Source organism: Lissotriton vulgaris, chromosome 1_1, assembly GCF_964263255.1.
Source record: "Lissotriton vulgaris chromosome 1_1, aLisVul1.2, whole genome shotgun sequence".
In the NCBI taxonomy this organism is placed as follows: domain Eukaryota; kingdom Metazoa; phylum Chordata; class Amphibia; order Caudata; family Salamandridae; genus Lissotriton; species Lissotriton vulgaris.
Genome location: NC_141685.1, coordinates 1,129,163,711 through 1,129,180,541, shown reverse-complemented (window position 1 = coordinate 1,129,180,541; position 16,831 = coordinate 1,129,163,711). Strand labels below are relative to the sequence as shown.

Below are 16,831 nucleotides of genomic sequence, written 5' to 3'. Positions count from 1 at the left end.
TTCACACAACACATTTGGTCTAATTTGAGAGGTTTGTCATACCAATCACATAGCAGTGTTTCATAGACACTTAGCTTTTATTCACATCACACCTCTGTGTTTGCCATTCATCAGGACTAATTGTTATTTTTAAATATTTATCCCAACGGTTCACATTCATCCAGCATGGGTTGGAGCAAGACGTCATCAGTATGTTAAACACCTTAGAGATTATGTACTTGGATTCTCTAATTGTGGACAAAACTTTCTCAAAGGTTTTTTTTAATCTGGTGGCCGCTTCTTTTACCTGTGCATATCTTAAGCATTCGGTTTCATTTAAACATAATTTAATCCTAGTTGCTATGGATATACTAACTAGCCTGTTGACTGGAGCCTGATAGTTGTCAAGCCTAATTGGGTCCCTCGATGACTTATCTACCATTGCATGGTCAATATTTGCCCAAATATTCTTAGTCTCCAATTCAGACCATTTAAGCTCTATTCTTAATTGCGGTATCTGATAATACAACTTAAAATTCCAGCGCACCAGTCCCCGGCAAGAGCTGCTTTTCTTCTGTTGTCCCACTAGAATCCGGAGTCGTGCACCCTGCCATACAAAATGGGACACCATTGTCTGCAGTGCAGATGTATTGGCATCTTTTTTATTTGGGGGGACCTGGAACAGATTTAAACCACTGGGTCATAGGGTAATTTTGATAGCCTCAATCCCACCAACATGGAAGACATGCAAGGGCATCCAATAGGTCAAAACCCTAAATAGGTTTGGGAGCAATGGCAGATAATTAGCTCTATAAAGAGCTGAAATTGTATGGACATTTTAACCCCCAAATACATGAGGGGAGTAGGCAGCGACTTAAATAAGAATATTTCTCTCATTTGTGTTGCTTTGCTGGGAAGTAGCGTTAGGTTTCATATTTCTGATATGCACATATTAATTTTGTACCCAGTATGGATCCGAGGATGACGCACCAGGTTGGGGAGTGAGGTTTTTGGGTCTCTCAATGACAGGATTATATCGCCAAAAGCAAATTTATGTTCATTTAGATCAAACCTTACGCCTTTATGTTGCCATCTGCGTGACTAATGTGGCAGGCCAGTGGCTAAATACCCTTACTTCCATGATGCTGAAATGGACAGCATCTCTGTTTAGGTGTGTCATAATTGTATGGTTCTGGTAATTATGGGAATTAACCATCACCACAGTTTGATACAGTCAGCTTAATCCTACCTTTTGCTGAACTTTTCTCTAAGAAGGCCAATCCACTAGGTCAAACACCTTCGCTATATCCAACAAAGCCAAAACTGGGATAACCGTACACAACCCCCTTTAAGCGACCGAGATGGAACACCTTATGGTCATCGCAACTCGCAATAAGATCACTCCAGTGCTAGCACAAACAAAACTCTGGTTGCTCCACAAAACATTCTTGACCCCAGACCACTTACATACACTGGGTCTCAGGGACAGCCCAACATGCTGGAACTACAACACGGATAAAGGAGACCTAGAACACCTCATCTTTCTGTGCCCGATACTCAAGGGGTTCTGGGATAGGGTGTGTGACTTCATAGACAATCGTTCAAGTGCAAAATTGCAAGAGACTTCGCTTCTCTCACCACGGCATTCATACAAACTGATCTCCTCACAGAGGGTGAGAGAGAGCTAATGGACCTACTGCTAACCGCGACAGTCAAGCTAGTGCTTATGAACTGGAAGGACTCCTCCAAAACTACATACAAAGGATGGCTCAACTGGGTCACCCACCTCAGAGGAGCGGACAGCCTGGCACTACGATACTCGCCCCGGAAAGTCTCCTCTAGGAGCCTGTGGGAAACCCTGGACAAAAACCTAATCCCATATGAACCACCATAAGGTAACCGGCAGCGGAACGGGGATATACCACAAAGAACACAGTGGGGTGGGTTAAAATCTGCCCGGACAACCCGAACTGGAATGTTTGATTTACTCCTGTCCTATCCTTCTCCTACACTTATTCACAGTTTTCTTCCCCTCCTCCCTCTATCCTTTATCCTACCAGCAACTTATAACCAGCAAAGGGGAAACCTGCCGAGATGTATACCATTAACTCTATACCTTGTAACCTCAGGGGCAGGTAGCCCACAAAACAACTTTTTGCCTTTGTTGTATGTACTCAAAATCACAAAATAAAAAAAGAATGAGTCTGCCTTTCATTTATATACCCCACTTGGCCTGGATAGACTAAGCTCTGAAAAAACCTCTTATTATCGGCAGGAACGTTTGGAATTGCCCTGACAGTTCAGGCCAGATAATGTAATTTGCCCCACTTCTGCAAAGTGATTGTAGAGTTTCAGGCGTTTAGGGGAAAGAAGAGGCAGGTGGACCTTATAAAAATCCTTCGTAAAGCCATCAGGTCCTGGTGCTATATTAGACTACTACGCTCGGATGGCTAACCTTACTTCATCTCCTAATAAGGAAGGGCTTTATAGTCTCTATTTGCACTCTTGTTAATTTAGACAGAGTAGCTCCCGATATATAATCAATCTATTATCCTTCAGGAGAGGAGAGGCTTTACAATCTCCTAAATTCTTCTTTTCTGAATCTCTGACTCTTCAACTGGAGGGCATATCTTATTTACATGTGCTTTTCCCTCTTAGCTCTCAAATGGTGAACGGTATATCCACGTTATTAATAAACTAATAGGATAATCTGTTAAACAAAAGCATGAATATCGCCACTCTGTTAGTAAGTACTGTTTTCAATTGGCATTTGCTTATCACTAATTTCCTTAAAAGCTTAAGTGTGGGTGTTCATCTGTATTCTTCTTCAATTTCACTCACTTCTTTTTCCAATTTCTGAGTTTTGAGAGTTCCCAAACTTTGGAGTTTGTTCACCAGTACTATACGTTTACTTCATAAAACCACTTTCAAAATGTCCCACACTATTGATGAGACATCTCCCTCTTTGCTCATATCACAATAGTCTTTCACTTGTTTTACGAAGTGAAAACAACAAGTATAAGGTTTCCTCTGTTTGCACCCGAGGTCTAACTACATTTATGGTGGTGTGATTAAAGGCTGCTATCAAGCCTATCACTGGATCTCATACTACAGGTGCTACTTCAACCCTCAGGAGAATAAACTAGGAGCATGGAAAAAGGAGGTAAAATCTTGTACATCCAAGTACCTCTTTCAGCATGTCTCTACGGTCTGCGTCTATCCTTATGTGTTTTAGCTTCCTGGAAAATGCGTTTGAAAATTCCTTCCATTACCAGATCTGTCTATTACTTCTTCCCACTCTAACCTGAAACCTCCTGAAAGGATAACATTGCCTTTAGCAAATGGAGTCAGGGTTGCCAATAAATAAAGAGATTTTGGGCAGAGTTAGGTGAATATATGAGAATACAGTTATTGTCCTACCCTCAAGCATTCCTGACGATAACAAATATATTTGTGCCTTATCTAGTTTACTGTCTTCTACATGGAACAAGGGTCACCTTACATGAATATTGCCACCCTATTATTTTTAGTGACAGATAAGGACTAAAATCGATTTGGTATAATTTATGTCAAAGAGTGGGGAGTCTCACTCCCCATCTTTAAGTGCCTCAAAGATACACAGCACAAAGGGTTTTCAGGTCTCCCAATGCACCAAATTGTGGACCCTGGGCAGCCCCTGGCGGATGGAGCAGCGCCCCTACATACAGATCTTGCCAGCACAGCACATTTCCAAATCTCCTGGTCTCCATTCATGTGGCCCTAGGTCAGCGGGAAATGGCTGTTAGGGCCTTATTGTCACTGAACTCAAACAGGGCACATATAGATGACGTCCACTCAGTTTGGCACCAAGCCACAGCCTAATTACTCAGAGTCGCTTTCTTGATTGCTAAATGGAAGGAAGACTCCTCCTCGTAGCCACAGTGCTACGTGTCACAGAATAGTGTGTAAGGTGTCAATTGTCTTCTTTAGAAGGTGTCAGCTACAGAAAAAGATAACACAAAGGGTAAAGAATCTCCCTTAGCAATCCTTATAGTCCTTGATCCAAGATAAAGATTAATACTAGAGTGATTAAAAAAGGCTCAAAACTAATATGTAACAGTATACTCCCTTCCTGAGGCTCTGGTTTATAATGGTGCCATTGAAAGAAGTGTCAAACTAACATGCAACCATAACTAAGTGGATTATTTAGTGTTGGCAGTTGCCAACCTCCAGGAATAACACAAACTAGTCCGGATGAACCCCAAAGTCACTAAATTAAGCTGGTCTGAACTTGGAATACTATGTAAAGTATTCATGTAGTATCAAAAGAGTAATACAATAAAAATACCAAACAATAAAAATCCCAAACTGTATTAGAAAATCTGAATAAAATGTAATAAACAAAATGACACAAATGACAAAAATACATTAAGAAGAACTAGGGATATGAATTATTTAAAGTAGAAAATGATTGTCTATTGAAGTGGTAGACCGGGACCTAGGCACAATTACAGGCCAAGTAGGATGAAACAGATCAGATACACCAAGCAGGTTTGTCACAGTCACAGATTTTTCCTCCTGATGATTAAAGCCTGATTTAGATCTTGGCAGACAGGTTACTCCGTCACAACGGTGAAGGATATTCTATCCACTGAAGCACAAGTTACTTACCTTCGGTAACGATATATCTGTAAGAAACAGTAGTTAGTATTAGATTCCTTACCTTAGAATATCCCCAGGTGTCAGACTGGATCCGGAAAATTTTGCGGAACAGTACCCCTGCGCATCGGTAGGCGTTGTCTGCGGCTCCGCGTCCATCGTCGGTGTCGGCGTTGGCACCGGGATGACGTCGCCGGAGTACTTAGACGCCGCCCTCGCGCGCTGACGTCAGTTCTTATACATAGCTTTTCCGCGCCAGAAACGCAGAGCCATGATAAAAACCAACACTGGTGCCATGAAACTAGGGCCCTGAAAGGAGATGACCTTAACCCTAGATATCAGTTCGCAGAACGGGGAGGATGGGTGGGGCGGTAAGGAATATAATACTAACTACTGTTTCTTACAGATATATCGTTACCGAAGGTAAGTAACTTGTGCATCTGAAAGAAACCGGTTCGTATTAGATTCCTTACCTTAGAATAGATACCCCAGCAATACCAACCCCGGTGGTGGGTCTGCAAACCAATGATCACACCAGAAAGTCCTGGAGAACGGAACGGCCAAAGAAGCCATCTCTCCGGACTTGGCTGTCCAGGCAGTAGTGTCTTGCGAACGTGTGCAGCGAGGCCCACGTAGCTGCCTGACAGATGTCCTGCAAGGGGACTCCCCGACCCAGGGCAGTAGTAGCTGCCGTGGCCAGAGTGGAATGGGCCCTTAGTCCAACAGGAGGCTCCTTTTTAGCCAAAGAGTAGCATACCTTGATGCACAATGTGAGAAGGTGGCCTGATATGCAGTGCTCACTATTCTAGTGAACACTATGTATCCGTCCAGCAACCCTTATTGATGATTGGTTGTAAGTCAACCTTATAGACCAGCTATCCTAGTAGCGTGGATACGAGCAGTCTAAGGCTAAAGACTCGAGAGGGCGCGTTAAGCCAGCTGTTTACCACACATATACCCCTTGAATACCAAGTGAAAGGACACCACACAAGTGTTATGAAAATAAACAAGATATTTATTAAGAATCACAACAGCCCTGTACTCTTTATGAGGACAGGGTACTAAGCACAAAACAAAACTCTTACGAAAATACTTAAGTTAGCACAGTATATACAAATGCCCGAGGGGCACGGAAAACCATATACTCTGAAAGTGGAATGCGAAATTACTAGCAGGTAAGTACAGTACTAATAGGCTTTGGAATCGCTAGATCTTGACTATAGAATCTTCAGATTACTTCTAGGAGACCCAGGGGACTCGGGTGCAGAGTGTGCACTCTCACGCGTGATGCGGGACAAAGTCTATGGTAGCTAGTAAAGACAAAGTTAGTGTTCTCGGGCGAACCCGACCTGGTAGGAGGAAAACGAAAGTGGATTCTGACCCTTGGATAGTGAGGCTATGCTGGGGCACCGAAATGCCGAAGTTACCTAGCCCAGGGGCTGCAGCTGCATAGGTCTCAAAAGACGTCGGGAATCCTCGTAGACGGACCAGGAGCCTGGAAGAAAGAAGTTGCTGGCAGGCGACCAGTGAAGAAAGTTCGATGGATCCAAGCCTGGATCGAAGGAAGATGACACCTGAAAGCAGAGGGGACCAAGTTCGAGACTACTAGCCAGTAGTCAGTGGGCACCAGGAGGGCACAGGATGGTAGCCACCTCGACTAGGTGAGTGGGTGACGCTGTGATCGCAGATCTCACGGGCCAGGAGGCGTTGTCGGCGACCAGGATGGAGGAGCAAGCTGTCCCACGATGGATGAAGCTGTCGGCGTCGCTGGACCCAGGATTGGGCAACAAAGCCTTGGCAAATTCAAGCCCACGCGGTGGACTCAAAATGGCATCGGGAGTGGACCAGGAGGGTCCGGGGTGCCTCTCTTTAAGAAGGAAGCAAGGGCCAGTCTGGAGCAACCAGAGCAGCAGCAGTGATGTCGTCGGGCGTCGTGAAGAAGGCCACAAGCCAGCCGGCTAGTAGCCACACAGCGCGGTGAGCACGCAAAAGCGGAATGGCCCCACGCAGATCGTGGAGATGCTGGAGGGCTGATCTTCGGTGCTGGAGCTGCTCAGGGTTGGGGCTTCTCGGACCCCAAAGCACTCACCAGTGGAGCACACGGTGGGCTTGTTGAAAAGAAGTCGTGCAGTCTTGGCGATCGTCGGTCCCTCGAGGTCTCGTCGCACTCACAGTTCTCAGCTTTGCTGTAGAGGTGAGTAGAGGTCAGAGGTGCCAGGGGAGCCGGGTCTCGTCGAGCTGGGTCGTCGGATTTGTGAAGAAGGACTTGCAGCAGACCGCAGTGTTCTTAGGATGGTGCCTGCGGATGCAGGGTGACTACTCCTTAGCCACAAGGGAGAATCTTGAAGAAGGAAATCTTGATGTCTTTCGCAGAAAGTCGGGTCTTGATTCCAAAGATGATCTAATTTGAACAGGGGGCCCGCTCCCATCTTTATACTAAAAAAAAGGGGGCTGACCCGGTGACTAGGTCCTGCCTATGGGTGGGACCAGGAGGGGGGTGGTTACACCCCTCTGCCATGCCGGACTTTACCCCGGCCAAGGGCTGGTGTCCCCCTGGAACTGGTTCTGACCGGCCTATGCGTAGTGAGCACCGGGGTGCCACTCAGCAGTCACCTTTCTGAAAAGCCCTGCCTACCCAGGATACACAAAACCATGTCTGGGACGGTGCTAGCACCGCCCCTGACAGGAAACCCTTTGTCCAGGCTCCCCTCGCTGGAAGGACTCCCAGCTGCAGGGGGTCAGACTCGTGTCTGTGGTGGCAGCATCCATTTTGTGGAGCTGAGGCTTCGTTTAACTTTAACCGGGGTTCACAGTTACATACATGTCGTGTCTCTCTAGAAGGGTGGAATGCTAACCCCGTCGCCAGAATTGGCGAGGGGTTAGTATTCCAATTCGTATGACACCTTCATCGGCATGTTTCGATAAAGCAATACCAAAGTTAGCATTTAACCGCGAGGATTATAATGCACTTAAGAGTATATGGTATGCGATATCATGGAACAGCTATTTGGACTTGGTTCCGCAAGCTGCAGACAGGCTCAGCTCATGCCAGAGCACCATCTCACACGATTCCAAGCACTCTGCCTTCAGGATTGTCAAGGCCTGCCATAGGAGTGACTGATAGGAATCCGGGTGTCCATTTTAGGGTTAGGTATAGGTATACTACACCTACAGCAAAGGGTGATTACACAACTTTGCCCCAGCTGTCATGCAGCCAGTTGTGTCAAATTTAGGAGGCCAGCCAGGGGTGGCATAATACATGCTTCAGCCCCTGGTAGGCCCTGGGTACACCTATGCCCTGAGTTACAGGGTCTGATAAAGTGGCCCAGTACCAATTGGTAAATGCACCTAGGGTACACGTTGTAATTTAGAGAGAGAACAGCCAGGCTGTGGGTCTGATTGGCAGGCCCACAGCCAGAGAAAGTCGTAAACCAGTGAAACAAAAGCAAAAAATCTGGGTGATCATAGGATTGCAGACCCTACTCTCCTACATGACCACCCCCCCCAAACTTTGGGACAATAAGCTAACCTTGACCAGGTGAGTCTTCTTGTTCTAAGTGGAAATATCTGGAGAGCCCATCGGCATTGCCATGATCAGTACCAGGTCTATGTTCCACTGTAAAGTCCATCCCCTGTAGGGAAATGGACCACCTAAGCAGTTTGGGGTTTTCACCCTTCATCTGATTTAGCCACAAGAGGGGCTTATGGTCGGTCTGAATCTTGAAGTGAGTGCCAAACAAGTATGGCCTCAGCTTCTTCAGGGCCCAAACCACAGCAAAGGCCTCCCTCTCAATAGCTGACCAATTCTTCTCTCTGGGGTCAGCCTTCTGCTTATAAAAGCAATGGGCTGGTCTTGACCATCAAAATTCAGTTGAGATAGAACAGCTCCCACACCCAACTCAGAAGCATCTGTTTGGACAATGAATGGTTTGGAGTAGTCTGGACTCTTAAGGATAGGTGCTGTGCACATGGCCTGCTTTAGGTCATCGAATGCTTTTTGACAGCCTGCTGTCCACTGAACCTTTTTTGGCATTTTCTTACTTGTCAGTTCATTTAATGGAGTCACAATTGGTCCATAGTTCCTGACAAACTTTCTGTAGTAACCAGTCAGGCCCAAGAAAGCTCGAACCTGAGTCTGGGTGGTTGGAGGAGCCCAGTCCCTGATTGACTGTATTTTGCTCTCCAGTGGCTGAACCTGGCCTCCACCTACAAGGTGGCCCAGGTATACAACCTGTGTCTGCCCTATCTGGCACTTGGTGGCCTTGATAGTGAGGCCTGCTGCTTGCAGAGCCTCTAACACTTTCCTCAGGTGGACCAGGTGATCCTCCCAGGTGGAGCTAAAGACAGCAATATCATCTAGATATGCTGCACAGAAGTCATCCAGCCCAGTGAGAACATGATTCGCCAACCTTTGGAAGGTGGCAGGTGCATTTTTCAGACCAAAGGGCATTACCACAAATTGATAATGCCCACCAGGGGTTGAAAATGCTGTCTTGGGCTTGGCATCCTCAGCTAACCTGATTTGCCAATACCCAGCTGTCAGGTCAAATGTGCTTAAGTAGTTGGCAGAAGCCAATCTATCTAGAAGTTCATCTGCCCTTGGTATTGGGTGGGCATCAGTCTTAGTGACTGCATTGAGACCCCTGTAGTCTACGCAGAACCTCATCTCTTTCTTACCACCCTGGGTGTGAGGTTTTGGCACTAGAACTACTGGACTAGTCCAAGGGCTATCTGAGGGTTCAATGACTCCCAACTCCAACATTTTCTGCACGTCAGTTTTTATGCAGTCTATAACATGATCAGGCTGCCTGTAGATTTTACTCTTAACTGGCAGGCTGTCACCAGTGTCAACCTCATGGGTACACCAATTGGTCTGACTGGGTGTCAGAGAAAACATATGTCTGAAAGACTGAAGAACCTGTTTACAGTCTTTCTGTTGATGCTCCGAGAGGCTGCCACAAAAGACAACACCATCTACTGACCCATCATCAGGATTCTGAGTGAGCAGGTCTGGGAGAGGGTCACTCTCTTCCTCCTGTCCCTCATCTATGGCCATGAGCAAGCTCATGTCCTTCCTGTCGACATATGCTTTGAGCCTGTTGACATGGAGCACCCTGTGGGGGCTCCTGGGAGTTCCAAGGTCCACCAGGTAGGTGACCTCTCCCTTTTGCTCAAGAATTGTGTGGGGCCCAGACCATTTGTCTTTGAGTGCTGCTGGGGCCACTGGCTCCAACACCCACACCTTTTGTCCAGGCTGATAAACAGTCAGGACAGCCTTTTGGTCATGCCAAGCTTTTTGAAGTTCTTGACTGGCCTTAAGGTTTTCAGATGCCTTCTCCATATACTCAGCCATCCTGGAGCGGAGACCAAGTACATAGTCCACTATGTTGGTTGCAGGCTTTTTGAGAGGTCTCTCCCATCCTTCCTTCACCAAACACAGGGGGCCTCTCACAGGATGCCCATACAAAAGTTCAAAAGGGCTGTAGCCAACCCCCTTTTGTGGGACCTCTCTGTAAGCAAACAGAAGGCAGGGAATCAGGACATCCCATCTACGCCTGAGCTTTTCAGGTAGTCCATGAATCATCCCTTTTAGGGTCCTGTTGAACCTTTCAACAAGCCCATTGCATTGTGGATGATAGGGTGTAGTGAACTTGTAGTTGACACCACATTCCTTCCACATAGCAGTTAAGTAGCTTGACATGAAGTTTGCACCTCTGTCAGAGACAACCTCCTTAGGGAAGCCCACTCTGGAGAACACTCCAACTAGGGCCCTTGCCACTACAGGTGCTGTAGTGGTCCTAAGTGGAATAGCTTCAGGATACCTGGTGGCATGATCCACTACCACCAGTATAAACTTGTGCCCTGATGCTGTCTGGGGTTCCATTGGACCAACAATGTCAATCCCCACTCTTTCAAAGGGCACCCCCACCACAGGCATTGGTATAAGGGGGGCCTTTGTTGTGCCACCTGACTTACCACTGGCTTGGCAAGTGACACAGGAGCGACAAAACTCCTTGGTATCCTCATTCATGTGAGGCCAGTGAAAGTGTGAGACAAGCCTGTCCCAAGTCTTTGTCTGGCCTAAGTGACCTGCTAAGGGAATCTCATGGGCCAAGGTAAGGAGGAAACCTCTCTGAGACAAGGGTACAACCAGCCTCCTGGTCATGCCAGGCTTGGGGTCTCTTGCTTCAGTGTACAGGAGTCCATCTTCCCAGTATACCTTGTGGGTACCTGTGGCGTTCCCAGCAGCCTCAGCAGCAGCCTGCTGTCTGAGGGGTTCAAGAGAAGGGCAGTCTAACTGGTCCTTCCCCAGGTCTTCCCTTGAGGGTCCCCCTGAACCCAAGAATTCAACTTGATCAAGTTCAAACTCTCTAGGCTCAGTTTCCCTCAATTCCTGTAGGTCAGCCTCCTCTGAGACTTGATCCACAACCTGGGGCAAGGGGGAAGGCACAGCCTTAACCCTACTGCTCTTTTTCTTGGAAGGTGTCTGGTCCATTGTTCCAGGATCCAGCACCTGTTCAGTGGGGCATTTCCTGACCTGTGACCTGGTCACAGCAAACACATGTGCTGGCAAGCCTAACATTTCCATGTGAGTCCTCTGCTCCACTTCTGACCATTGTGATGACTCCAAATCATGGCCCAACAAACAATCCACTGGGAGGTCTGAGCTAACTACAACCTTCTTTTGGCCAGTTACCCCTCCCCAGGAGAAAGCTACAATTGCCATACTGTGATTGGTAGTGACATTGCTTGCATTGGTCACCAGGAAATCGGTACCTGGCATGATCTGTCCAGGGTCCACAAAGTTAGGTGTCACCATTGTGACACTGGCACAAGTGTCCCTATAGGCCTGAGCCATTTTTCCATTAATGAAAGGTGTCTGTCTGTATTTGCCCAAAGTATTGGGACTTATATCAGGGGACATCTCCACATCCCCTGTACAAACAAGGACAGCCTGAGTGAGTGTGCCAACTAAGTTGTCACACCCCTCAGAACCCAGGGTTAACCCAACTAAACCCTTGGGAGGTGCACTGCCACTGCTGACTGTACTAGGGGGCACAGGTGCCTTAGGGGCTGCAGTGGCAGGAGTCTGCCCTCCTCCTTTCTTGGTGCACTTACTAAACCATTGAGTTTTACTTTTGCAGTATTGGCACCACCTTTTAGATTGGCCTTCTTGATTTTTCTTCTTCTGGGGAGCCTGACCGCCACCCTCTTTGGGTTGTTGGGGACCTGTCTAAGACTTCTGGTCATTTTGTTCCCCTTTAGAATCTTTACCCTTCTGGTCTGCTTTCTTCTGACCACCTTGATTCTGGCCCTGGTTCTGTTTAACTCTTGTTCTGACCCATCTGTCTGCCTTCTTTCCCAATTCTTGGGGAGAGGTCAGATCTGAGTCAACAAGATGCTGATGCAACAACTGGTTCTGACAATTGTTTAAAATTTGTTCTCTCATGATCAAATTGTACAATCCTGTATAATCAGTAACCTTACTGCCCAGCAACCAGCCCTCCAAAGCCTTAGTGGCACAATCTACAAAGTCAGACCAATCTTGAGACTGAGTTTTCTGGGTATCCCTGAACAGCAACCTGTACTGCTCAGTGGTTAGGGCAAACCCATCAATCAGTGTATTTTTCAAGATTTGGTAATTGTTAGCATCCTCCACTCTAGTAGTGAGGAGCTTGTCTCTACCTTTACCTTCAAAGGAGAGCCACAAGATAGCTGCCCACTGACTCTGGGGAACACCCTGCACAGTGCAGGCCCTCTCCAAAGCAGTAATCCATTTGTGGATGTCATCCCCTTGTTTAAAGGGGGGCACTATCTTACCCAGGTGCTTTGTATCAAAACTCCTTTCCCTATTGCTAGGTACAATGCTGCCACCAGTGGGGACTACCCCACTTAACTGTTGCTCTCTAGCAAAGGCAAGCCTCTCTTTGGCCAGGGCAAGTTCTTCCCTTTCAATCCTCAGATTGACTGCCCTTTCTTTAGCTTCATACACTCTCCTCTGAGGGGAAGTCATCCCTCTGTGAGAAGAGCTTTGAGAGCCATTGGTTTGAATAGATCTGCCAGAGCCTCTTGATAGAGATCTGGCTCGTCCATTCCCAATGTTAAGCTGACCTGAGAGTGGCCCCAGGGGTCCCCCAGTACCAATCTCATGTCTGCTTAAGTTGGACCTGGTTAGTCTACTGACTTCTACCTGTCCCTTATCTGCCTCATCCCCAGAGGGATCCTCATCCTCCTCCCCCTCTTCAGTCTCAGCTGAGAGGTGGATTAGGTCAGGGTCTCCTCTGGTTCCCTCAAGGGGAGGCATGCTTCCCTCTGGATTAGAAGAGCTAAGAGGTTTCTCAGCTTTTCTGGCATCATAAGTCTCTAAGAGACCAATCAGAAAGGAAGTTGTGGGGTTAGACCCCTGTTTTATCTTCCTAGAGGTACACACCTGTCGTAACTCATGGAAGCTAAGAACAGTATATCTGGAAGTGGGGACCTGTGGAGGGTCCACTGACACAAGGGGAGACTCAAAGTTTCCTCCTTTGTCTGACATACTGTTTCTAGTGTGGTGTAAGTGATGCACCTACCTACACTATGTGTTTGCCTACTGATCCCTTGCTAAGAGTTGCAGCCAAGGTGTGCTAAGCCTTGAGGAGCTGCAACAGCTTGTTCAGTAGAACTCAGAGTATTCTAAGCTAAGTTATATGTACCTATCAGTACTTATGTGATCTTTCAACAAGATATTCTTAGGATACGTGTGGTAAAACAACAGCAAGCTCAAATCCCAACCGCTGCTCACCAATGTGAGAAGGTGGCCTGATATGCAGTGCTCACTATTCTAGTGAACACTATGTATCAGTCCAGCAACCCTTATTGATGATTGGTTGTAAGTCAACCTTATAGACCAGCTATCCTAGTAGCGTGGATACGAGCAGTCTAAGGCTAAAGACTCGAGAGGGCGCGTTAAGCCAGCTGTTTACCACACATATACCCCTTGAATACCAAGTGAAAGGACACCACACAAGTGTTATGAAAATAAACAAGATATTTATTAAGAATCACAACAGCCCTGTACTCTTTATGAGGACAGGGTACTAAGCACAAAACAAAACTCTTACGAAAATACTTAAGTTAGCACAGTATATACAAATGCCCGAGGGGCACGGAAAACCATATACTCTGAAAGTGGAATGCGAAATTACTAGCAGGTAAGTACAGTACTAATAGGCTTTGGAATCGCTAGATCTTGACTATAGAATCTTCAGATTACTTCTAGGAGACCCAGGGGACTCGGGTGCAGAGTGTGCACTCTCACGCGTGAAGCGGGACAAAGTCTATGGTAGCTAGTAAAGACAAAGTTAGTGTTCTCGGGCGAATCCGACCTGGTAGGAGGAAAACGAAAGTGGATTCTGACCCTTGGATAGTGAGGCTATGCTGGGGCACCGAAATGCCGAAGTTACCTAGCCCAGGGGCTGCAGCTGCATAGGTCTCAAAAGACGTCGGGAATCCTCGTAGACGGACCAGGAGCCTGGAAGAAAGAAGTTTCTGGTAGGCGACCAGTGAAGAAAGTTCGATGGATCCAAGCCTGGATCGAAGGAAGATGACACCTGAAAGCAGAGGGGACCAAGTTCGACACTACTAGCCAGTAGTCAGTGGGCACCAGGAGGGCACCGGATGGTAGCCACCTCGACTAGGTGAGTGGGTGACGCTGTGATCGCAGATCTCACGGGCCAGGAGGCGTTGTCGGCGACCAGGATGGAGGAGCGAGCTGTCCCACGATGGATGAAGCGGTCGGCGTCGCTGGACCCAGGATTGGGCAACAAAGCCTTGGCAAATTCAAGCCCACGCGGTGGACTCAAAATGGCGTCTGGAGTGCACCAGGAGGGTCCGGGGTGCCTCTCTTGAAGAAGGAAGCAAGGGCCAGTCTGGAGCAACCAGACCAGCAGCAGTGATGTCGTCGGGCGTCGTGAAGAAGGCCACAAGCCAGCCGGCTAGTAGCCACACAGCGCAGTGAGCACGCAAAAGCAGAAGGGCCCCACGCAGATCGTGGAGATGCTGGAGGGCTGATCTTCGGTGCTGGAGCTGCTCAGGGTTGGGGCTTCTCGGACCCCAAAGCACTCACCAGTGGAGCACACGGTGGGCTTGTTGCAAAGAAGTCGTGCAGTCTTGGCGATCGTCGGTCCCTCGAGGTCTCGTCGCACTCACAGTTCTCAGCTTTGCTGTAGAGGTGAGTAGAGGTCAGAGGTGCCAGGGGAGCCGGGTCTCGTCGAGCTGGGTCGTCGGATTCGTGAAGAAGGACTTGCAGCAGACCGCAGTGTTCTTAGGATGGTGCCTGCGGATGCAGGGTGACTACTCCTTAGCCACAAGGGAGAATCTTGAAGAAGGAAATCTTGATGTCTTTCGCAGAAAGTCGGGTCTTGATTCCAAAGATGATCTAATTTGAACAGGGGGCCCGCTCCCATCTTTATACTAAAAAAAAGGGGGCTGACCCGGTGACTAGGTCCTGCCTATGGGTGTGACCAGGAGGGGGGTGGTTACACCCCTCTGCCATGCCGGACTTTCCCCCGGCCAGGGGCTGGTGTGCCCCTGGAACTGGTTCTGACCGGCCTATGCGTAGTGAGCACCGGGGTGCCACTCAGCAGTCACCTTCCTGAAAAGCCCTGCCTACCCAGGATACACAAAACCATGTCTGGGACGGTGCTAGCACCGCCCCTGACAGGAAACCCTTTGTCTAGGCTCCCCTCGCTGGAAGGACTCCCAGCTGCAGGGGGTCAGACTCGGGTCTGTGGTGGCAGCATCCATTTTGTGGAGCTGAGGCTTCGTTTAACTTTAACCGGGGTTCACAGTTACATACATGTCGTGTCCCTCTAGAAGGGTGGAATGCTAACCCCGTCGCCAGAATTGGCGAGGGGTTAGTATTCCAATTTGTATGACACCTTACTCGACATGTTTCGATAAAGCAATGCCAAAGTTAGCATTTAACCGCGAGGATTATAATGCACTTAAGAGTATATGATATGCGATATCATGGAACAGCTATTTGGACTTGGTTCCGCAAGCTGCAGACAGGCTCAGCTCATGCCAGAGCACCATCTCACACGATTCCAAGCACTCTGCCTTCAGGATTGTCAAGGCGTGCCATAGGAGTGACTGATAGGAATCCGGGTGTTCATTTTAGGGTTAGGTATAGGTATACTACACCTACAGCAAAGGGTGATTACACGACTTTGCCCCAGCTGTCATGCAGCCAGTTGTGTCAAATTTAGGAGGCCAGCCAGGGGTGGCATAATACATGCTTCAACCCCTGGTAGGCCCTGGGTACACCTATGCCCTGAGTTACAGGGTCTGATAAAGTGGCCCAGTACCAATTGGTAAATGCACCTAGGGTACACGTTGTAATTTAGAGAGAGAACAGCCAGGCTGTGGGTCTGATTGGCAGGCCCACAGCCAGAGAAAGTCGTAAACTAGTGAAACAAAAGCAAAAAATCTGGGTGATCATAGGATTGCAGACCCTACTCTCCTACACACAACACGACCCACCGAGAGATGGTTCGCACGTGCACCGCCCGACCTTTCTTAGCGCCCACGTAACCAACAAAGAGTTGGTCATCCACCCGGAACTGGCGTTTGCGATCCAGAGAGAATGAGAGCGCACATTTTGGGTCCAGACGGTGGAGCCTCTCTTCCTCTTTCGAGGGATGCGGAGGCGGAAAGAAGGCAGGCAAGGTGATGGACTGCCTGATGTGGAAGGCTGTGACTACCTTGTGCAGGAAAGAAGGTCGCGTCCACAACACAACTTTGTCCGGATGGACAGAAAGGAAAGAAGGTTTAGAGGAAAGAGCCTGGAGCTCACTCACCCTCCTGGCAAAGGTGATGGCAACCAGGAATGCAGTCTTTAGAGTAAGGAGACAAAGAGGACAGTTATGAAGTGGCTCGAAAGGAGCGCACATCAGATAGGTCAGAACAAGGTTCAAGTTCCACTGAGGCATCACGAAAGGAACAGGAGGAAACATATGAGTGATGCCCTTCAAAAACCTTTTTACAACTGGGGACCTGAACAAAGAGGGCTGATCAGGGAGCCTTAAGAAGGCGGAAATGGCAGAGAGGTAGCCCTTTAGAGTGCCCAGAGCAGAGCCCTGCTGGGCAAGAGAAAGAAGAAAGCGGAGAACCTCTGAAAGAGGGGCAGCAAAGGGATCCACAGTCTTTGCTGTGCACCGTGCCACAAATTTGT

At 48.1% G+C, this 16,831-nt stretch overlaps 1 protein-coding gene across 3 annotated transcripts in view; it reads right to left on the bottom strand.

Annotated features, from left to right (window-relative positions):
* Window positions 1-16,831, bottom strand: part of LOC147748758 (formin-like protein 3) — a 374,701-nt gene that overhangs the window by 143,654 nt on the left and 214,216 nt on the right. The gene's annotated exons all lie outside the window — the stretch shown is intronic.